Here is a 23,415-nt window from a genome sequence, read left to right as displayed (position 1 = left end):
GGAGCTTGCAACCACCTTCTCAGAGACCTCTGGCTTCTGTGAGCACTTCCAACATAATCTCACTAGTTTGCAAGTCAGGAGGATGTGACCAGTCCTGGTGCCTGCAGCTGGCATCACTTCCCCAGCTGAGGTGGCCACTGGGGTGCAGGGGAGCACAAGGGGTCCCTCAGCTGCACCCAGGGCAAGCCAGGGGACCATGCTGGCTGCTGGCCTTGGCCATTGGCATTTTGGGGTCCCTGGGGAAGCACCTCACTTGCTGGCTACCCTGGGACTGGCTGCTGTGGCTCTGTACTCCAGCACCTTTGACAGAGCACACAGGTGATGTGTTTCTGGTGTGCTGCTTCTCACAAGCAGTGATTCTGCTTTCCAAGGGGTTGTGTTCCTGAGTTTGCTTCCCCTCCTCTATTCCTCAGGTGCTTCTGCCCTCAGACAAATCCAAGTCCCTGGCACGTGGGCTGAGGTTCATGGGGAGAGCAGGGGCCCAAAGGATGGGGAAAGGCATTTGAGGGTCCTGCCAGGGTTGAGGGAGATGGGAGAGCTCATGGGGATGCAGGGATCTTGGGAAGGGACAGCAAAGCCCCAGCCAAGGGCCAGGAAGGTGCATGGACTCTAGAGGTGGTTTGTGTCTGCAGGATGGGGCTTTCCTTTCCAGTGGAGTGGGGTTCTACAGCCCAGTGGGATTGCAGCAGGCACAGTGTCGTGCTGGGGTTTATTAGGAGCCAGTTAATAACTCTGGAGTGGATGGTTCGTTAAAGGAGTTAATTTACCCTGGGCTGTTCTCTAATGTGGGCTACAAGGCTCAGCTGTGGCCGTGTCAGGCTGAGCCTCTGCTGCCTCCCTGCCCCAGGGTATTGCCCTGCAGCCTCACTCCCAGCAGCAGGGCTGTGGGCTGAGCAGTGCCAGCAAGGGTGGGCTGGGCAGGGTTTCTGCTGGCAGCCCCTTCTTTGTGACCCCCAAGCCCTGGCTGGGACAGGCAGCTCCCCCTCCCCACCTGCGTGTCCCATTCCTGCCATGAGGTGCCAGCAGAGCCCCGTGCTGGGCTCAGGGGCCTGCCCTCCCTGGTCACCCCCAGGTGGCTGAGCTTCCTCATGACACTGCATCGGGAAGTGGCTTTAGGAATGCATATTGACATTAAAAAAGGCCCCTTTGTACCTATTAATTGAAGTCATTAAATTTAATGGGATGGTTATTGCATGTTAAATAAATACTGGCTAATTATGAAAAACATATTTGCCAAGGCTTAACTATAGAAAGGATGCCTCAATTACATGGTTATTAAACCTAAAAAATATACACTTTTAATAATGAAGTGACATTTAAATAACATACATTAACTGTCTTACTAAATGTTGATTCTTTTCATATTTGAGGACTTTAATTTGGAATGTTTTCCCTGGCACTAACTGTACGATGCATCATTAGCTGTCTTTCACTCATCATTTTGTAAACTTTTTAATAAATAGGCTGAAGTGTTTGTATTTGCTTTTGTTTTCCTAGCTTCCATCTCTCTCTTCAGACAGCAGGGATGTGCCAGGGGTTTGTGCAGGAAGAGCAGGAACTTCCAGGCAGCTTCTTCAAATCACTAAACCCTTCCTAAAGATGGTAAACCCTTTCCTAAACCTGTCATCTTAAAATAGGCAGGCAGCCAAGCTCTTCAGGATTTTTGACACATCCTTATGGAAAGGACCACTCTGCTTCATTCTTGGTTTTCCAGATTGAATTAGTTTGTAAGAAGTACCCAGGAGATAGAGAGCAGGGTAAGAGCAGGAGCTCAAGGCTGCAGTGGAAGCCCCATCCTGGTACAGCATTCTGTCTCTATGGCAGAGACAGAATGGCAGTAATCCTTGGAAAAGTCAGTGTTTTGGGATGCCTGCATCCTTCCCAGGTGTGGGGGAGCTGCTTGGAGAGGGATGCTCTGGGGGCACATCCCCAGGTGCTGCAGCAGCCAGCCCTGCTGCTCCCAGGGCAGGGAGCAGGGAATGTGGGAATGGCGTGGAGCAGCCCAACCCAGGGCAGGCAGGCTCCTTCCTTAATGCATTTATCGATTGCAGTGTACACGTCAGGATGTAATTTAGAAATCACTCTCCCAGAATCAATTAAAGACCTTACTGGCAGCACAGGCATCTCTTCTAGTTAAAGCCTTCACCCTTCCCTCAAATGCACACCCCACCATTCCTGCTCAGCTTTTGGGGAGTTCCTGTCTCCCTCCCAGCCACGTGGAAATGTGGGTGCTGGGATCACCCTCTGGCAGAGCTGCTGCTCTTCTGAGAGCTGGTGTTGCCTCAGCTGCCTCCCAAAGCAGCCATCAGTTAGGGGCTGTCAGGGAGCCAAGACCTCTCATCTTCCGGACTCATTCTTAATGTTCCTGCGCTCACAGCGAGGTGAGTAATCTGTGCTGGGGAGGCCCAGTGGGCAGCACAGAGGCACTCAAATTAATTATGGAGGAGTTAAGTCCCAGGGGGGCTCCTGGGGGAGCGGGGCTCGGGCTGGGCTCGGAGGCAGCCACCGTGCTGATGCTTTGGGCAGGGGCTGCCCTCGCCTGCCCTGTGGCTGCTCCATCCCTGGGAGGAGCTGCCCCAGCATCACAGCACAGCTGGGCTCAGGAGGAGAGGGCTCCTTAAAGGCAGCAAGTGGGGGTGGCACATCCTCTGGCTTTCAGGCAAATGAGAATAACCACTGTGGGACAGTGATGTGCCAGCTGCTCTGTGCTGGCTCTTGAGGGCTGGATGTGATGCCTGTACCCCATGGTGGCTTTTTCCAGGGCACAGCCAGGGCTGCCTGGTATGTGGGTATGGTGTTGGACATAAATGGTCTCCCAAGCCCATCAGCTCATCCATTTCCCTCCCCTCCTGTTGTGCCATTTGGTGTTGGCAGGGAAAGTGGGGCACAGCTCCCAGGCGAGTGGGTCTGGGACCAGCTGGTGCTGACCCCAGGTCTCCTAACGCAGAGAGGCACAAGGTGGGGATGGCTGGACCCACATGAGTGCAGCTGGTGGTGCAGGTCCAGCAGGCTTGCAACAGTGTGGGCTCAGCAAAGCAGAGTCTGGACTTGTTTGTTTGGGTGGAGAACCTAAGAGGCATCTTGGAGTGGGGTGGCACAATTGTTACTCAGGATTCCTGTGCTGCAAGGTAAGGGGCAGTCAGAGTGGGCTGCTGTGGTGAGCATCAGGTTTTGTATCCTGATTTTGACTTGGTTAATGTTATGGGGTTTGTTCACAAATGGGAACTGAAAAATCCTAATCTTTCTTCCAACATGTAGACCTTTGACCATGTCAAAAAGAATTTCCCTCTTTCTCTTCCCTCCCCCAGCCCTTTTCTTATTGTGGTGATGAACTTTCATCAGAACAATTGCAGGCTGGGTTTCAATTCAGTAAAAATCACTTTAGTCAATAATATTTTTTCCATGGAATTCTGGGATTTGGGTCCTGTCTTGGTGCCCTCCCTCCTAGCACTGTTACAGGTGCACAGACTGAAGTCAGAGCCAGAGTGAAACATCCCTGCTCCATCCCAGCACCATTATGCTCACAGCAGTGATGCCAGGATTCCTCTGGCAGTGATGCCAGGAACAAACCCAGCTCAGCTCTTCCTCTGGCTGCCTTGGGGGTACCAGGCTCTCCAGTTCCTCCCACCCCAGAAACAGAAGGAGCACAATGGATACAGACCCACCTCAGGAGGACTCATAGCCAGGAAGCTCAAGCCAAGAGACCATAGGTACCCTCAGGCCACAGTGTCCTGCTGCCCTGGAGGCTTGTGGTGCTTGGTATTTCACAGGCCTGAGCATTTCCTCCTCACCAAGGTTCATGATGCTCCTCAAGGGATCTCTGTGCTGCAATATAACATCCCTATATAGAGAAATTTTCTTAAGTAATGGTTTCTGCAGATATTTTAAGGTATATTTATCCTATCTTTTATTGGAATAGAATTAAAGCAAAATTAGAAACTAAAATAACTTTAATTATGAATTTCATGATTCGGTATGTTGTAAATCTCTCAGCATAATATTGTGCCATAAAAATGCTATTTTGTGATAATTATTATTATTATAATTAATGTTCCTTAATTGCTGATGTCGCAGGCACATGCTATCTCCCAGGTTTTCCTGCAGAGTCTCTGGAGGAGCTCTTCCAGGGCAGGAGAGATGCAGAGGATCCAGGCTCTGGCTGTGTGCACACAGGGGGGTGCCCGAGCCATGCTGCCAGCTTCTCCCACCCTGGGGATTGCTTTCAGCACTTCCCAGACAGGGAGGATGCTGCAAGCTGTGAATAAAGCCTCTGCCCCGGGCTGTGCTGTGGCCGTGCCCCCAGGCTCCCTCCACAGGGAGATGGGCTGAGTGTGGCTTGGTGGCTCTGCCTTTGGGCCAGTGAGAGCGCCCCAGGGTGTCTGTCTGTCCTGCCAGGGGTAGGGGCAGGTGCTTGTGAGGAGGAGCTGCAGGGTATGAGCAAGGGGAATATGTGATGGAGAACTAAGACTGGCAAGAGGGAGGTGGGAGAAGGCAGTGGGATGGATGCAGTGGCCAGACCAGGGCTCAGCAGTTCTCATTACATCCTTTATCAGCTCAGAGGATGCTGCTGGGCTCTGGGAGGCAGTGACACAGAGTGGGTCAGTGGGCCCAGGTGTGAGGGAGGAGCAAGAGCATGGGGATGGAAAATGCCTGGTGCCAAGTGTGTGAATTTTTCATGTGACCCTGAGGCCTCACTTGTGACAGCATGGGGCTGCCCAGGCCCAGCTGAGAGAGGGAAGGCATCAAAATAGCCACTGAACCACCTGCTTCACAGTGGTGAGTGTATATGGGATGAAGCTGAAACCAGGATACATTTTTAATGACTCAGGAAGGGCTGGGTTTCTTTAAATAAGACTAGACAATGAATATGTGCTCCTGAAGCTGTGTAGTGCACCATGAATGCATTATTTACAGCAGCTTCTTCCTTGTCCATTTTAATTTTACATGGGTACTCGAGAAAGGAAAGGGATTCCTTGATGTCTCATGGCCACCCACTTGTTCCATGTGACAGAGGTGAATTTTTGAGCCACCAGAGGATTTGGTGTTGATCTTTCCATGATTTGATGGCAAAACAGCCATCCTAGAAATGGAGCCTGGCACCTAGAAGTGGAGGGAGTTACAGCCTGAAGTTTTGTCTGACTGATACATCATCTGCTTTTGATAGTGCCATTTTCTGCCTTCTCCCCATGGATGAAATGCAGGGGGGTGTTCTAAGGCTGCTGCAGCCTTCCCTTGTGCCCACACATGCTCAGCTCAGAATCTCTGCTCCCTGCACTGGTGGAGGACCAGAAAGCCTTTGGGAAGTGGACAGTGACACATGATCCTAAGAGTGAGGGAGGAGGCGAATCTGCTCCGTGGAAAAGGTCCTCAGCTGACCCTGGCAGGGAGGGTATGGAGCAGGTGGGAATAAACAGCAGCACAGCAGACTGAGGCAGAGCAGAGAGGAGTCCATGGTAGAGCACCTTGGAGGCTTTGTGGGGTCCTGGGGAATGGGGCAGTGACTTTTTCCCTGTCTTCAACATTGCCCTGACTCAAAGTCTGTGCTTGGTGCATGGAAGTTGGGCTGCCAGGGGAAGCACAAAGTGGTTCCAGCACTCCTGAGGGGCTGCTGAGGTGGGATCAAAGTCTAGGAGCTGATGGACATCAGGCTGCTTTCCCCAGCACTGCCAGGCCTGGGAGGGTTGGGATGGCAGCTTGACGGCTTGGAAAATAGGCTGAGATGAAGGAATATCAATAGGAGAGAGAGCTGTTCCTGCCGAACAGCCCCGGGGCAGCCAACGTGAAAGGCTGGTTGTCTCGGAGGAGTTGACAGGTGTCTGCATCAGGCATCCTGCTAATTAAGCACCGTCATGAGTCACAGGGCTGAGGGATGAAGGAGCTGGGGAGGAGCTCAGCTGGAGCAGGTATGGCCAGAGGGGATCTCTGCAGGACCTCCCTGGCCCCCGGGGATGGGCTGGCGCATGCATGATTTGTGGGCTGGTGGATACACAGTCATGGGAGGGGCCGGGAGCTGGGGATCAGCTTTGGGAAGAGCAGAGCCATCCCCCTGGCTGTCTGTCTCCCCCCACTGTGGCTGTGTGTCCTTCCCTGGCTCCCATGTCCAGACCAATCTCCTGTCACAGACCCGGCAGGGGCCCCCAGAGCCTCTCCCACACCCACAGCTCCCAGCACCCATCCCAGCAAAGCTCTTCCCAAATCAAGGCGTGCATCACTGCCAGTGTGACAGGCTGAGAAAATGAGGATATTCCCAGGCTTGTCTTTCTCCTGATCCCCTCCAAGAAGATCCTCTTGCTGAAATGAGCAGTGGTGCTGCCAGCCCAGCAAATCCCCAGGAACATGAGCGTGGTGGGCTGGACAGAGGGGCTGCTTGCCCCTTTGTGGACACTGCGATCTGCAGGGGGCTGTAGCAGCAGGCAGAGGATGAAAGCTGTCCTGGCAGACAGCAAAGTGCAGGGCCAGGAGTGAAGGAATGCTGCCACCCTGGTGACAGCCCTGTGCCACCCTGTGTCCCTGCCCCGTGTGCTTCTCCAGCACCTATTGCCCAGTGCCCTTCATGCAGCTGCAATTCCCTGAAAAATGGCTCTATCCATTACCCATCTTAATTCCACCCTGGATCCCCAGAGGTCCACAGACACAGTTTGTTATCCTGGCTGTCAAGGAGCTTAAAGAGCTGCTGATGCCTCCTGGAAAACTTTGACAAACCCTCTGGTCAGACGCAGTGCAGCTCCCCAGCCTGGCTGCTCATCCTTTCTGCTCCTGAGGCTGGATTAGCAAAGACTCTGTGAGGGTGGGAGGAGGGAAAAAACCCCATTGCTGCCATCTGGGCAGAGTGGATCCCTCCTGGTGCCCATGCCCATCAGGGGCATAGCCTTGGGCAGAGCAGAGCTGCAGAGTCTGGCTGGGAGGTCCCCAAAGCCCACATTTGGATTCCAGACTGTTCTCTGGGCCAGTCAGATTTCACAGCCTAAAAACCTTTGGGCTGAGGCCACTGAGTTTCTTTCATCCCTCTGTGTTCAGTGCAGAGGGTTTAAACTGGGGTTGCAGGTTCATGGGGGTTCATTTCCTGAAAATTTTTCCACCTGTGGGTAATAACCAAGGGAAGTGGCATGGTCCTGACTCCTGCACTGTGCAGAACTCTGCCTTTTAGCAGAATTTTTTAGTAATCAAAAAGTGCAAACAGAAGAAAAATTGTGATTTTTTTTCTGATTTTTTTTTTGGTCCCTCACCACTCAGACTGGGAGAGCAGAGTAGAAAAGCTTCGCCATCTCTTTGGGCTCTCTCCAGTGCCTTAATCCTCTCCCAGTTAGTTTCTGGTTTTGACAAAGCAGTTCTCAGGCTGCTTTTAGAGAACAAGATGCCTTTCAGTCTCTCTGCTAACACACACAAAGTGCCCCAGACACCCCAGGAGCAGTTTGTGTCTCCATGTAATTCTGGTCGAAGCTGGGTGAGAAGTGCCGAGTTTAGCACAGAGAGCAGGAGCGGGGTGAACCCCTCAGCCCTCATCCCTCAGCCCTCATCCCTCAGCCCTCATCCCTCACTGCTGGGTTTGAGTCCAGCTGCCTCCGGAGTCATCCTCAGCCCCCAGCAGTTCCTGGCATCCATCCTCAGCCCCCAGCCGTCCCTCTCAGCCCCTCTGAGCCCCCCTCAGCCCCCCGCCGTCCCTGGGAGCCGGGAGCGCTTTCGGTGCCGCTCCCGCCGGTTCCTGGGGCACGGCCGGGCTGTCAGCCCGCGGGATGAGGATGAGGATGAGGATGAGGATGAGCAGGGGGCTGTGGATGAGCACGGCAGCCCCCTGGGAGACAGGATAAAAGGCCAAGCTTGTGAGATAACGCGGGTCTGTCTGCGGGGCGCGGTGCCAGACGCGGGGGCAGCCGTGTGAGTGACAAGCGTGTCCCGGTGCCCCGGGCGCGGTGTCCTTTGAGCCGCCGAGCAGCTCTGCGGGTCACTGCAGCCCGGGGCTGTTTCCCACCCGACACAAAGCGCAATGTCCCCTGCCAGCTCCCTCCTGACCTTGCTGGCCACGGGCACGGGTGATTCTGGGATTTCCTTTCTGTTTTGTTCTCTTCCCTTCTCTCAGGGCTGGGCCCTCGGTGCGTCAGGAAGGAGCGCTCTCAGCCAGGTGCCCGCTCTTTTCTCAGCTCCACCACCTTGGTTCCCCTTGTCACTGGGTATATGTGGACAAATACATCTTGCAGCAGAAATAAATGGCTCCAGTTTCCCGTGCCAGGGGAAATGGCAGCGCCGGCCCGGGGGCAGGGCTGCTGCATCCTGCTCTGGGCAGGGAGAACTCATCCCTCTCTTTTTGCCTCGGTGGCAGGAGGTGGCAGCCGTGGGACCAAGGTGCCCCGGCAGCAGCCCTGGGAGAGAGTGGATTTAAAAGCAGTAGTGGGAGATTGCCTGAATATCTCTCCCTTCTTTTTTATTCGTTTAAGAGGTTTTGCTGTCTCGGTAACTCCCCTGAGAGACAGGAGCAGCAGCCTCTTTGAATGTGAATACCTGACAAGTTTTTAATGTGAAAGGTATTCACTAAATTTAGTCTCATGGAGGAAGGGGGGGGAAAAAAAAAAGGAGAAGTGTTTCTTTCAGTCTGGGGGAAGTGATCCAAATCCCAGCCACTTCCCTGCCGGCAGAGCTTGATGATGTCTCCTCTGTCTGGAAGCTTTTAAGTCTGGGCCCCATGTGTGTCCCTGCACAAACAAGAGGTGGGAGAATGGCAGCCCCTGATGCTGTGCCCTGGGGGAATGGGGCTGTTCTCAGCTCCTCCGGCCTCCTGGAAATGGATGCTGGTGAGGGCGGGATGGGGTGATAAATGAGAAGAAAACCTTGTTGTCCAAGTTGCAGGGACATCATCTCAGCTCTCAGGTGGGCTCTGAGAGGGGTGTGAGCATTGCGGTGCTGAGGGTGCTGAGGGGAGTGCAGCTCTGCTGAAAAACTCAACCAAGTCACCCTTTTTCTCCTCTATTTTCCTCCCTACTCTCACTTGAACCTCTGAAGGTCCATTTTCTTCTCTGTTCTGGTACCTGAGACTCACCTGTGCCTTGTGCTCTCCTTTCATGTCCTCTCCCAAAGTGCCCTGTGCTGCTCTCTACAGCTTTGGAGTTCTGAATTCTGTTCCTCCTGTCAGAGAGGGCAAGGAGCTCCTGTGGGTTTGGACACACACACACGTGCTGGGATCTTGCAGAGGATGTCTGCATGTGTGCCTGCACAAGGTGAGCACACACCTTCCTTCAGATGGGGCAGCTCCCAGACTCCCACGGCGTGTAAAGGACAAAGTGTCAAAAGGACAAAGTGTCCCTGTGCTGAGAGCTGGTGGGGCTAAAGGTCTGGCTGGTTGCAGCCAGGAAAACCTGTCTAAACAAGCCAGCTTGCACCGACTGCCCCTGTCCTGCAGCAAATGATGGGGTCCCAGTGAACCAGAACCATTTACAGCTCCATCTCCTAATGGGGAGGTCTGGAAAGATCCACTCCTGTCATTTCCATCCCAAAGGTCTCTTCTGAAATCTGTGCAGGTCCCGGTGACAAACACTCTATTTATTCCTGCTGATTTTCACAAAGGTCCCTCCATTGGAGAGATGATGGAGCATTTCATTAGGGCCTCACCAAAGAGAGGACAGGCAGAGCAGGGTGCAGAGGCAGAGTGCCACGGTGGCACTGCTGTCTCTGGGAAGGGACTCTGTGGCTGGCACGGTGAGAGGGAAAAGTAGGGGAAGGTTGCAAGAGTGCATAATACCGATCGTGCTTAAAAAAATACAAACGACCACTTCAGACCTGCAATTAATATATTTTAATGTTTTTTATTCTTTTTCTCCCCTTTTGTAATTTTAATTTTAGACGGACTGGATGCGGTGCCAGTGGGATGGGCAGCCCTGGGGACCGAGCTCCGGCCGTGGGGGTCAGGAGAGCGGCGGGGGCGGACACTCAGGTGGGCGCGGTCCCATCGGCCTCGCGCTCGGTGACCGCTTTTAGCGGGGCCCCTCCCGCGGCATTGCCCCTTTAAGGGCGGGAGGGGCGGGGAGGCTCCACCCACATCTCCCCGCCCGCCTCACCCGGCCCCGCCCCCTCTCCCCGCCTATGGCGCCCCCTGCAGGCGGCCCCGCGGGCGCGCCCCCGCCTCCCCGGGCTCTTCCCTCGCGCCGCCGGTGCGCGGCGTGCGCGCGTGCGCGCGGCGGGGGCGCGCGCGGCGGGCGGCGTTCCGTCGGGGCCCCGCGCCCCGTCCCATTCATGCGGGGCAGCGGCGGCGGCGAGAGCGAGGCGGGCGCGGAGCCCCGGGCGGCGGCGGCGGCGACGGGGGGAGGCGGGCGCGGAGGAGGAGGAGGAGGAGGAGGAGGAGGAGACGGAGGAGAAGGAGGCAGCGGCGGCGGCGAAGGCGGCGGCGGCCCGGCGGGCGGCTTGGTGTGGAATGCAATTATGGCTGGCACGGCGGAGGCGAGCCGGGACCGGAGCCGTGAGTAACCCGGCTGCAACTTTCGGGCGCGGCGCGATGAGCGCGATCGGTCGGTTCGCTAAAAATAACGTGGATTTGGCTTTATCGCTCCCCTAAAATATTTGGCTTTATTGGCACCGCGGCGACGGCGCAGGGCTGGCCCGGGCAGGGCACGGCGGCCCCGTCGGGGGGCGCGGAGGGGCCGCGGCGGCCGGGCAGGGCTGGGCTGGGCCGGGCAGGGCCGGCGCCGCGCTGCTGCCGCCGGGACCAGCCCGCATTGCGCCCCGCGGCTCCGGGAGCCGCCTCCCGCGGGGGGACAAAACCGCGCCGGGACCGAGCCTCTTTCTTTATCCGCCGCACGCCCCGCGTGGGTCTCGTAGCGGTGTGTGCCGGGGACCGGGCAGGTACGGGCTGGACGGGCTGAGGGCCGCCTCCCATCGCGGAGCTGCTCGGGCCGGGGCGCTCCCGCGGGGAGCCGGTGCCAGCGGTGCCTCCCTACCCGGTGTAGCGGCGGGGCTCGGCCGCCTCCCTCCTCGCCTCCCTCCCCGCTGCCCCCTCCCGCCCCGGCTCTCGGCGGCGTTCGCTGCCCCAGCCCCGCCGGGTCCGGCACCGCTGGGGACGTGAGCCGGGCTCAGCCCTTCTGTGCTGGCCGCCTTGGATCACGGATCTGCCCTGCCCTGCAACCCCGCTGCCATCCCCGCATCGTGCTGCCCCGCATCCTCGCTGTCACCGCTGTGTCCGCACTGCCCCGCATTGTGCTATCCCGTATCCATTCACGTATTCTCGCCGCTTCACATCCCCGCATCCCGCCGGGGCGCGGTGAGCGGCATCCGGGCTGGGCTCGTCCTGGAGCCCACAGCGCCGCCGTTCCCTCCGCGCTCCCCGGCCGCCGGCGGGGAGGTGCCGTGGGCGCCCTGCGGGATGGGATGGGGTAGGATGGGATAGGGTGAGATGGCTGCCGTCGCCCTCGCTGTGATCGTTACTATTGTGATCGCGCTGTAGTTTGGCAGCACAGCGCCGGGCAGCTCCGAGCGAGGCGTGGGAGGCTGCGGTACCTGTGCGGGGCTGCGCCGGTGCGCGCCTCCCGCCGCCGGTGTGAGCGTGGAAGGCGGCGGATAAAGCCGGCTGCGGGGTCCCTTAGCCCCTTTCCTTAGCCCAGCGAACACACGCGGCAGCTCCGGCGTGCGATCGGGGAGGGATTTGCAAAATCTCTGTGGCATGCTGAAATAAATCCCGGAATCCCGCAATCGCCTTCTCCTTCCTTGGGGGAAAATTCTTCCTTCTGCCTCTGGCCGAGCGCCGGGGTAGGGGGAGCCAGGGGAGGGGGGCTGGTGTGTAAACAGGGCTTAACATGAAGGTCACTGGTTAAAGAGGAGACGGATGGGAGAGAAAAGACAGGCATTAACCTCACTTGTTAGCTCCCCCCTGGCTTCTGCTTGGGGAGGACAAAACAAAAGCAGAACCTGCTAACGGGGGGGATGAATATTCATGATCCTTCTCGTATGCTCCGGGACACGGAGGGGAGAAAAGTTGGGCAGATGAGCCGCCTCCCGAAGCTGCTTTTCCTCCGGCTTGTGAGAAAATCCTTTTTTGCTGAGCGAGAGCTGTGTCGGGGGGAATTATCAGCCCTTTGCTGGATTTCTTTTTAAATTTTTTTTATTTTTTATTTTCTTTCGTGTGCGGCTGCAAGAATTAAAAAGAAAGGGGGGGAAAAAAAGAGGAGCTGAGGCTATTGACTACATCAAAGGTTATCCATTTGAAAACACCATTTTCCTCTGAACAGCGGCTAATTGCTTCCTGAACAATCCCAGGGTCTTTTGTATATACTCAGTGGGTAAAATGAGTGACTCGATGTCTCTCTCTTAAGACACTGGTGACCGAACAGGGCGGAAAGGTGAAGAAGCCAAGGAAAAGCAGTGGGGCAGATGCCTCTGGGAGGATGCATGGATAATTTCTTAAGTGGCTGCAAGGAGGGAAGGTTTTTTTCTTCTTTCCGCTCGCCGCCGAGTGATCTGCTGGTGCCAGTGGATGCCGGTGCCGGCAGCGGTGTGGCGACACGGGGCTGTGAGGAAGGCTGGTAAGGAAGTTTGGATTCAGAATACCCGATCATGCGTGTGATCTGGTGCTCCCCATCCGCCTGTGGCTTTGGCTGCCGCTCCTCCGAGAGAGACAAGCCTGGATGCGCTCGCTGCTCTCGAGGGGCTGCGGGGAGGCAGCGCCGGGGGCTGCCTGGCTCCTGCTCCCCTGGGTGCCTGGGCTTTCTGCAGCTGCTACCCTGAAGATTAAAGTTTTGGCGACGTTGCTTTCGTTAGCACGGTGATAGCGGCGTCGGGGAGAGTTTTCCACCTCTTGGCTTTTTTTTTTTTTTTTTAATAGAAGCATCAGATTTGGAGCAGAGCGCAGGCATCTGCCTTGGTGCACGGAGCCGCGGAGCAGAGCCCTTGTGCTCCGTCACACAAAGCCCTTTCCCCGAGCGAGGCAGAGATAAACAAACTCCTCTGAACTCCGCTGCAGACGGGGCCCAGGGCCGTGCCGGCGGCTCCCGGGCACTGTGCTTCAGCGGGGCTCGGCTGAAGCAGCCGACATGGAGAGGGCAATAGAGCGGCGCTGCTGCTGCGTGCTGGCAGGGCTGCCTCCCCTCCTCCACGGCGGCGGAGCCGGGGCTGCCCCTGCCCTGCTCCCTGCCTGCCCGTGTCACGCCGGGCCGGTGATTGCCGCGGCTTCGCTGCGTTTGACTTCTGCCGAACAAAGCGAAGGATGTGGCCCTGGGATCGGACCTAATGAAGGGAGCTCGGGTGTGTTTATTCTCTCGGCTGAGTGTGGGTCAGGGCCTTTGTTGCTGGCTGCCTTGCTGCTGGCTGCAGCGCTCAGCGCCGCGGGAGCGGAGCCAGCCCTGAGCCGGCAGTTCCCGGTGCTGCGGGGCTGGAGACGCCGGCTCCTCGAACCGGGGGAGCGTTACCCTGCCGGGCTTGTGCCGAGTCCCGCTGGGCTTTGTTGTAATTGCCTTCCTGGGTAGGGTGTTCTGGTGCCTTGGTCATTTGTGTCTTCATTGAGGAGTCAGTCGTGGTTTTTGGCACCTCTGGCTCAATGGAAGGGGAACCTTGGGAGAGCCAGGACAGCAGGGGTGCTGCCATGTCTCTATGCAGCGACAGGAGGGTGGGCATGGGTCACCCCAATGCCCATAATGCCATCCTCACTGCCTGCAAGCTTGAATTTTTCATTGATCTGAACTGGTGGAATGCACGTATTGAGAACTTAGACTGTTGTCGTCTCTGATCCATTAATGTCTCCTTCAGGTTTGCGTGCTATGTGGAAAAAACTAGTGATTAGAGGGTTCCTGGCCAGGGTTTGACCAGTGAATAGCTTGGTGATGTACCATGTGTGTAGAGAGAGGCCCAAAGGCTGGGAATTATGAGTGATCTGGAGCTTGGTTCAGCGTGTACCATGATTCCTTAACTTTCCTGAGCTTGGATTGGGGCCCCTTTTCCCAGCAAGGTGCTGAGTGCCATGGCTTCGTGCAAAATGAGGAGGAGCAAGTGTTTGCCACCATCCACTGGTGAGGTGGCTGGTTTGGCTTTAGACTGGAGACAACCAGCTTCTTCTCTGGCTGTACCTGGGAAGTGTTCCATGCCGTGCTCTGGGGAACATCCCACTACAGATATGTGGTGCTTGGTGAGAACAGCATCCATGCCCCTCTTAGCCTTCCCCAGGGTGCAGCCTGGGGTGTAGATACCCCAACATGGTCTGCCTGCTATGCCTGCTTGGAGATCACATTTGAGCAAACATCTTGTGCCTCATAGAGGGGAAAAGCTGCAGACAATGAATAAGTTTTGTTGGTTTCAGTGCCAGGCATGGGCAGTCCTGGCTCTTCTGTTCTGCATTTGCCATGTGGTGTATCCAAGCCCACACCTTCCCATGGGTTTGTCAGAGCGTGGCCAGACACAGGAAGGTGTCCTTGTTTGCCTTGCTTCCCTGAGCACTCTGTGGCTGCCTCCAGCCCTTGTTCCAGGTGGAAGCCACCATTTAAAGACCTGAATGAAAAACATCTCAAAGTTTATTTTCCCTTTAGCCAAGGCTTGGAATGCCTCCTCTTTGTTGCTGGTATGTCAAGATGTTCGAGTCTGGAAGAAAACTCCACATCCAGGTCATCAGGCTCACATTCCACAAACACTTTTGCTCCTTTCTCCTCTGAAGTTGCTTGCATGATGCAAGATGGACAGTTTTGGGTGATTCCTCTGTCCCCATGGTGTCATGAGAGCCAAATCCACCCCTGGCCTGTGCCCAGCTGTGCCAGTCTGTGCCTGGGGCCAGAGACCCTCGTGAGCTGCCTGAAGCACAGAGGAGATTTTTTATTGCTGGGGTCAGCTCAGGGCCTGGTGCGAGCCAGGGTGCGATATCCTCTTTGCTCCTTGAGCTGAGATTGTGAGGGATTTTGCTGGAGAAAGTGCCCGAGGTGAGAACATGCCAGGGGTGCCAGAGTCAGGCTGTGTGGCTCTGGGGGACATGCTGTGCAGGGACCATCTCTTCCTCATCCCTCCTCTCCCCACCGGCAGCCTGCAGATCAGCCCTGGGGCTCGCTGCCCACCTCCTCATCCTGAGCATCCCTCAATCTGCCAGCCAAATTGGCACAGAGGCCCGGGAGCGCTGCTAATCCAATTTGGGCAGTTTAGCTGCACTTTGCTCTCCGTGCTGCTGGCCGGAGCTCGGAGCTTTAATCTGACTAATGACGCCAGCTTGAGTAACCAGGACCGTTCTCTTGGTTCAGTTTTCCTTTCTGTCATTCTCTTAGTTCAGTTTTCCTTTCTGTCGGTGATGGCAAAGGGCTGAGGCTGCTTCTGGGTCCTGTCTGTGCTATCTGGTTTCCAGGTACAGGTTTGTGTAGGGACTGGAGGGTGAGGGTAGCGTGGAGGGACACTGCAATCCCTGCTTTCTCTTTGTGAGATTTCTCCTTCCCTCTTCCCGTATTTTTTTTTTTTTTTCTCTCCCTCTTTTTCTGGTGAAGATAAGCCCTTCTTCCGGAGTTATCTTGCAACATAGTATTATTTTCAGGAAGGCAAAGCCAAGAAAAATAAAAGCGTCTCTCTTCCTTGGGTTGCCTACTGTTTAATGTACAAAATACAGGGGTGGTAATTGCATTAAAACATGTATAATTATACTGGAGGGAGGAAAAAAAAATCCTCCTAATTGCACATGTGTTTTGAACTGATAAATGTTGAGTGACTCTTCATGTATTCTTGGGAGTTTGGAGGAGCAGAGATGTAGCCTGGCATGTGAGGGGTTGGGAGCGGGGATGGTTTCCCAAAATTATTGGGAAGCTTGGATGCTCTGAGCATCTCTGGGGTAGTGTCAATGTCGGGGGCCTGATCCTTTGCAGATTCACCTCCCCATCCAGGCAAGTCTTGGTGTCATTGTAGGAGCCCTGTGAGTCCCTTTGCTTTATGTCTTTAGTTAAACAACTGTTTGTCAAAATATTCAGTCTCTCTCACAGAAGTAAATTCCTGGCAAGAGAAGATGCAAATTCCTGTGTTAGGGGGAGAAATTTCCTGTGTGTGTAGCCCCACATCCACGGGCTGTTCCCCCACTTTACCAGGGTATTGGCATGAGCGGGTGCTGCCGGGGGGCAGGGGGAGGAAGGATGGTCACACTCGTTTCAAGTGGCACGATGTAAAAACCACATTTCCTCCTGCCAATGCCGACCCCGTCAGAGCTGCCGATAACATCGCAGGTGATTGTAATGGCACTAAGTTGTTTGCTTTGTGCATGCGGCCGCGGCCGGGCTTTGTGTACGGGCGGTTGCTTCGCTCTTCCTGTGCAGACTGTTAGTTTCAACAGGGGAAGAGGAAAACCCAAAAATATTTTAGGAGGAGTTTAAAAATAATCTTGGAGCTTGGCTGGTGGGCAGGATGTTTCGCAGGATCGTGTTCCCTGCTGGTCCGTGTCCAGCTTTGTGGCCCTCGGAAGGCTTTGCTGGGTAGTGTTAAGTCCTGCATCGTCATTTTGGGCAGCCTGAGGGCTTGCTGTTGGGCCCTGGGAGCTGGAGTGCGATGGGAGTCTGCCCTGCCCTGGGATTTGACTTTTGCACTGGGTAGATCTGGCTGCCCTGTAGCAGAGCAGTGTCAGAGCCGGGGCGTGAGCCCCAGCTTCCAGCTGCCACGGCCTCTGTAAAACATTTATATCTGTTCCCCAGCGTCGCATTCCCTCCACCCCCATCCTGCTTCTCCATGGTTTTTATTCCTGCAAGTGTTGGCATGCTGGCAGGGTCCCTGCCTGCCCGCTGCCGCTTATCTCCGTGTCCGGCTCCTGGATGGCTGCTTCCTCTCTGGAGTCAAGGGGGGGCTCTCCCCTCTTTGCTGGGACCAGAATCGGCCCGATGAGCCCTGCTGAAGTCAAGAACCTGTTTTTCAGGCTGATGTCATCGGGAAGAAATGGGGGAGGAGGAAGGCAGGAAAGCAGCGCCGTTTCCGAAGGAGAGCCGCTGCCGAGCCCCGTGACGCTGCCAGCGGCCCCGGCCTCCCCGGCTCTCGCTGTTATTCCTGATCAGCACGGCCGAGGTGCCCCTGGGGCGCTGGCGGAGCGGGAGAGGGCTGGGAGGGAGGGATGCCACAGTGCCGGGCAGCGTGTCAGCTCCCAGCACAGCAGGACCTCTTGGCCCACTGGCTGGGCCTTGTGTGGCTCCCTGGCCTTCCGTGGGGGTGGTGGCACTTGCTGGAGCTGCCATCCAGCCACTTTCATTAGCAGAAAGTGGGTTTTTGGCAGAGGTGGTCGGGCAGCCCTCCCAGCACAGGCGAGCAGCCGCCTCCTCTCGGCTCTGCACGGAAGGAGCTGGTCCATGATGCTGATGCCTGTTGGAATCTCAGCTCCTCATGCATGGCATCAGGCCACAGCAGCAAGGTGATGCCTGTGTCTAACCTGGCTTGGGGCTGCAGCTGGGATCTGCAGGAAGAGGAGAAGCCTTGCTCTGCTCTCCCTCCCAGGCAGCAGCTCATGGCTGCACCCACGCTTTGAAGTGTGCTCTGCCCAGGTCTGGTGGGTGAGACCCCCTTGCTGTGGGGAATTGGGGTGGGGTGTGCTGTGTTGGCACTGCCCATAGGAAAGCAGAGCACAGGCACAGTCACTGCTGTGGCACCTCCCTGTTAATATCAGATGGTCTTTGCCCGTGGTGCTGTGAATGAAGCTGCTTTTGGACTCTCAGAACAGTTTCCCCTGTGGTGGTGTTGCTGTGGGGAGACTTTTCGGCTTTTCCTCTTCCTGTCTCTGCCTGTCCCATTGCCAGGTGAGGCTCTGCTCTCTCTCTGGATGTCTCACTTCTCCTGGGTCAGCTTCACCTTGGGAAAATAAAACACGGGGCTGTGCTGAGCTGGAAATTCCGCAGGGGAAGCAGAGCCAGGACCTGAACTGTTTCCAGCTGTGGTTCTTGGGGCAGCATAGCTGAAACAGCAGAGGGGGAAGGATGGGAGGGTGGTAGGGGAAGGAGAAGAACACATGGCTTGGGAAAACTCATTTGGAGAAGTTTTGTGGTTGTTTTAATCAGAACTAATGTGATGGCAGTTGTGCTTGGCTCACCACAGGACAGCACAAGTGCTGGTGTCAGCAAGGGGCCAGGCAGAACCATGGGAGTTTCAGCTTAGCTGGCATTAAACCAACCCCAGAATGACCTCACTTTGCTGGACTAGAGGGGATCCAGCAACCAGGAGTCCTCCTGTGGCAGTGCTCCATTGCAAAGAGGGATCTCTCCAGATTCCCTCTGGGATATGGGGAAAGCGCTTGTGACAGAGAGGTGAAAATGCAGCTTGGAGAGCTGGGCTGGAAGAGGGGCATTGATCTGGGGAAGGTAAGATCATGGCTTGTGTTTGTGGCTGCCCTGGCCCAGTGAGGGATGTGGAGCAGCAGGCTGGGGAGTGAGGAGTGATGTGTTATTCCGCAGGGAATGAGATCAGACAAGGGAAGGATGCTGATGGCCAGAGGATTTCTTGTTGGGCTTCTCTGCTGTTTAGAGACCTTGCTTGTGGGTGACCTTCTGGGTCTCTGCAGGTCCAGCTGGACCATAGTGACCTCTGCCAGCAGGACTGGTTTTTGGGACATTTATGTGGGGCAATGGACTGATGGGTTGTGAGAATCAGAGTCTGGAGTGTGTGGGCCAAAGCCAAAGGGGGGGGTGGCCTTCAGGGAATTTGGTCTGTACTACATTGCTCTTAAGATGTGGGCAAGATGTTATTAATTGGTCCTGACTGAGGTGACAAAATTCACATCAGGCTGGTGTTTGAAGCCTTGAGTTGACCTGGGTGTTGAGAGTAGGAAGCCACAGTCCCATGGCTGCTTTCCTGGTGCCTTGGGTTGGGGTCTGTGGATGATGAGAGGCACAGAGGGGCTGGAAGTGTTGTGCTCTGTGTATGCTGATGGACAAACTTCCTGCAGTAGGGTGGGAAGCAGCAGGCTGTGTCCTGTGTGGATGATTACCCATGGGCTGTGCACTGGTCCAGGTCTGTGGACTCCTCTCTCAGCTGCAGGGAGCACAAGGGAAGGTGGGGGGCACTTTCCTCCTGGGAAGTGCAGATCCAGCACGTGAGCTGCAAACAGAAAACCCCTCAGCAGCCCTTGCAGGGTCCTGTATGGACTGTGATACCCAGGTGAGTTATGGGAATAAGGCAAAGGACAGCCACCAACTCTCACTTCTGGTGTATGGATTTGGGAGCTGTGTAAGGTCTCTGTCCATGCCTGGTTTCCTGGAAGGGCTGCTGAGGCTGTCCTCATGTGCCTCCTTGCCTTGGGACGCTGTGGCTGTGGGAGCCTGGGTTTCCAGCTGGGAAATGCTTGTGAGCCCTTTCTGGAGGGCTCTCTGCAGAGCAGCCTGCAGTCCCTCAGTGGTGAGCGCACGTAGTGGCTCCAGAGCTGTTCTGGAGTTCAAGCTGTTCTTGGCATGACATGACTTCTTTCAGAGGACCAGAGAAGGGGAATTGTGCACTTGAGAAATGCTATTTAATTTCCTCACTGCTTGTTCTTTTATGCTCCTTTTTGCTGAGGGTCAAGCTTCGTGAGCCCTTGGGCAGTAGATGGCTGCTTCTCCTTGTCGTGTTTCTCAGAACAAAAGAGGCTGAATTCTTTGCCCAGAGGATCCTTGCAGGGCAGTATTGGAAGCTGGGGTGGGTGGCAGGATGGAATCCTCAGCCCCTGCCTGGGAGGGATGGCAGGAACCTGGGAAGAAACTGAAGATATTCTTGATTGGGTGATAGTAATGGAGGTTGGGGCAGCTTCAGAGCCTGCCATTGATTTCATCAGGGTGTGGTTTGAGCCAGGGATAAGGTTTTTAATGATTTAACTCACTGGCTAGGGAGGGACCTTAACCAAATAGTTTTCAATGACTTTATGCAGTGGAACAAGGAGTTAAAGTTTAGTCCTGTTGCAGCAATTGCATGTGTAGTGCAGCTCGAATTTGTACCACCACCAGGCTTTCCTCATGGCAAGGCTTTCCCCAGGCAGATGAACCTAAAAATACAGCAGCTCTAGGGTGAGGCTGCCTCTCCTGTGGCCTGAAGGCTTTTTTCTCCCCTGGATAATCTCCCCTCTCTCCCCTTTGCTAATTACTGGCAGCTTGTAGCTGGTCCCTTCTTGGCTGTTCTTATTGCTGAGAGCAGCAAGTGACTTGGAGGGATTACAGGTAGAGGCCCTTTAGATGCCATTTCCCCTTTTGTGGGTGGGTTATGTGGGGGTTTTCAATCCCACACCTTCTCTTCTCCAACCTCCCTTGCTAAAGTGCAAGGCTATAAAGCTCTCGGGGTGTTTTGCTGGGAGTGAATCTGCTGGGGTCATGTTGATGGAAAAGCAGGGATGGCAGGTGGGTCTGTGAGTGCCAGATCTGCACCCCTGTGCTTGTCTGCATGTTTAAACCCTGTCTGTGGGTGCTCCCCTGAGGGCTACTGCTTTGTAGGCTGGTGCTGACTCTTGGACTTGCTGCCTGGATGAGTGGAGAGGTGGTCCTTAACTCTCTGTCCAGTCTTTGCCTTTTAAGGTTAGTTTTTCCATCCCAGTACTCTTGCTTTGTGCTATCAGAAGTGATGATTGTTTTCCCAAAGTGTGATCTCCCATCCCAGGCACAGGTCTTTGGGCTTACTGCAGGACCAGGGAGCTATCAGCCTGGGGGGATGAGTGCTGCTGCCCCTTGCCACCTCTCCAGCAGCCAGGAAGGGGGGCTCTGGCATCCCTGGGGCATGTCCATTGCTTGCTGCTGAAAGGCTCGTAGGGAGAGGCTGGGATCTGTGAGTGTTGGCCCTGCTGAGGTGGGTGACCCCCATCTGAATTTTGCAGAGGCTGCAGCCATCTCAGTGTGGCCACTTTGAGGTGAAACTGTGAGCAAATGTCCTTTCCAAGGGGGATGAAGAGGACTGGGGAGGATTTGGCTCTTGTGCTGGCTTTGTTTCTGATGGCTGGCTTCCTTCTATAAATACACGTGTGTGTATATACATATATTACATGTTTGTGTGTGCACATGGAAATCAAAACACAAGCCTGTGGTGCTGTCTGGCCTGAGGTGTGGCCCCTCTGTGGGGTGAGCCCTGGGGATGCTCAGTGCTGCAGATGCTCTGTGCTGCATCACAGCTGCCCAGCAGCACTGCCAGCTGCATTTGTGGTCCTGCTCTCCCAGCTGGCATGCATGCAGCCAGGCTGGGGTGAATTATTTTATTGCTGCCTGTTTCAGGGCAGGGCTTGGCGCCAGGTGTCTGCCCAGGGTTTTCCATGCTTTGGACTGCACTGGATGTGTTTGTGGTGACAGTCATATGGTGGCCCTGGACTGGGTGACCCCAGGGCAAGGTGCTACTTGAGTGCAGCCCCAGGTGTTTGGGTGCCCTGTGGTTTAAAGAGTGTGCCAGTGGAAGAGCTGCCCTGCCTTAGCTGCACTGTGACCACTCCATGGCTCTTGGAGGCTGTGTGACAGCAGGGAAATGCCCTCTGGCTGCTGCTCCCACGGGCAGGGAGCAGTGCAGGGCCGCCTGCACCATGGTGGGCTTGAGCCCTGCTTTAGTTCAAAGTTCAGGAACCCATATCACTGAATCCCAAAGAAAGCAGACAAACTAACCATTTGTGCTGTTTTATTTTTATTAATAATCGTGATGGTTTTTACTGGACAAAACCACCACTGGTGTCAGGTCACTAGGACGAGATGTTGCTGCTGCAGTATATTTAGGAGCAGAAATCTCTGAGGAGCTCTGCAGAGTGTCATCTCTCAGCTTGCCCCAGCTCTGCCTCACTTTGCTCTCGTTCCAACTTCTGATTTGCAGTTCCCTACGTTAATTTGGGAATCTCCTGTTGGGCTTTCTAGCCCTGGTTTGTGGCAGCAGCTCGACCTCTAGTTCTCTCACCCACTTCCTGAAATAGAAGCAGTGAATCATAGAAATGCACCAAGAAAGCAAGTTCCCTGTCGTGCTCTCTCATCCTGGCAGGAGATGCTGTGGTTGGCATCCCCACACTGCACCAATCTCCCTCTGTCACCTTCCCCATCTTCCCCGTTCCTTCTCTCCTTGGCACGTCAGTGACACATGAATCTGGTGTTGGTCTCCTTGCCAGGCAGCCACTGTGTTGTTCCTGAGGGCTCAGCCTCATGGGAGCAGTGTCTTGGTGACAGCTGTGCCAGTTTCTTGGGGTGGGAAACCACTCTCTGGTTTCATTCAGGAAACCCCAATGCCTACAGCTGCTGGGCTGTGGCTTTCTGGGCTAACCAGTGGGTTTATGCTCACAGTGCCACTCGGTCCCACATCAATGTGGTTTGGGGCTAATAAGCTCTGATCTGGGGTGCTTGTATTTATTTTCTTACCAACAAGCTCAGAAAAATGAAGATTCTGAGTAGTGTGAGTGTCTTCTGGGAGTGCCCTTGCCCTGACAGTGTTGTCGCTACCTATTCTTTGTTGGGAGGCTCCCAGTGTTGGAAAAGGTGGTAGGAATGGGTGATTAGGACCATGGGGATGATTTCCAGGGTGGTGCTTTTGTTGCCTCCACACCTATGGAGCTTTGTGGCATCTGGATTTGGTCTCAGTGCTGCTCATGTGCCATTGTCCCAATGTCCCTTGAGACTGTTGCCTTGGAGGTGGATGCGTTGGGAAGTCAAACACAGCAGGGTGAGGAGCATTGTGGGCAGAGGCAGATGTGCAGAGAGGGTTTGGAAGTGGTGCAGAAGCTTTGCCCAACATATCTGGGGCTGCAGGGGTGGCCAGGGCTGGGCTTGCCCTGAAAAAGGGAGAGAGGAATCTTGTGTATGTTGGGAGTTGGAGAAGGGGAAAAAAAGTTTCTCTGGCTCTGTGGCTTGTGAGGGGAGCAGCAGACGTGAGGGATGCTGTATGGAATGTTGGGGTAGCTGTATGGCTCAGTGATGGTGCAGCCCACTAAGGTTTGCATGTGGCCTAGCTGGTGGGTCCCACAGCCCTGCCAAGGGCAGGATGCTGAGGGTGGGGCAGCGTTCAGCCCTGCTGATATGGCAGCTGGCTGCCCTCTGACACCCTGCCCCACCAGGGCTGGGATCTGGCAGAGCTGCCAGTCGCCGCGGGCCATGTTTCCTACCTGTGCCACTCCCTGCTGGGGATCCTCTTGGAGGTTATCCTGGGCTGAGTCAGAGATGGGTGATAAGGAGAGAGGGAGAGGCTCTCCTTCTCCTCCACTCCCTTCTGGAGTGGCTTATCTGCATTGGCTGGGAAACTGAGCTGGTGCCCCAGCCATGGCCCTTGGTCCCACCTGGGGAGGATGGATTGGGATGGATTGTGATGGTGGGATGGGCTGTGTGCTGGCCACGGGGGTTTACACAACCCCAGGTTAGTCTAGGGGTGCTTGTGCCTGTATGGGGAGGGTGGATGGAGAAGACAGGGATGGGGTATCATGGAGGGGCTGCTGAACTGACGCAGAGAGCAGTGTGTGCACTGGTTTTCTGTGGCCATCTCCTCCCTGCTGCTGGGATGCAAAGGTCACCCTGCTGTGGGGTATTTGGCTGGCTCCCCACTGCTTTGCTGCTC

The 23,415-nt window shown here is 55.4% G+C and overlaps 1 protein-coding gene across 1 annotated transcript in view; it reads left to right on the top strand.

Moving 5' to 3' along the window:
- The first annotated feature begins 10,212 nt into the window (after window positions 1-10,212).
- PLXNA1 (plexin A1) overlaps window positions 10,213-23,415 on the top strand; it is a 115,436-nt gene continuing 102,233 nt past the window's right edge. Inside the window, exon 1 of the mRNA XM_071439649.1 lies at window positions 10,213-10,444. The gene's annotated coding sequence lies outside the window, so the exon portion shown is untranslated. The remainder of the gene's footprint in view (window positions 10,445-23,415) is intronic.

This window comes from Agelaius tricolor, unplaced genomic scaffold (genome assembly GCF_023055355.1).
Source record: "Agelaius tricolor isolate 1412-34295 unplaced genomic scaffold, bAgeTri1.0.p SCAF_14, whole genome shotgun sequence".
Lineage (NCBI taxonomy): Eukaryota > Metazoa > Chordata > Aves > Passeriformes > Icteridae > Agelaius > Agelaius tricolor.
The sequence above is the reverse complement of the archived record's forward strand: the minus strand, read 5'-3'. Positions and strand labels throughout refer to the sequence as shown.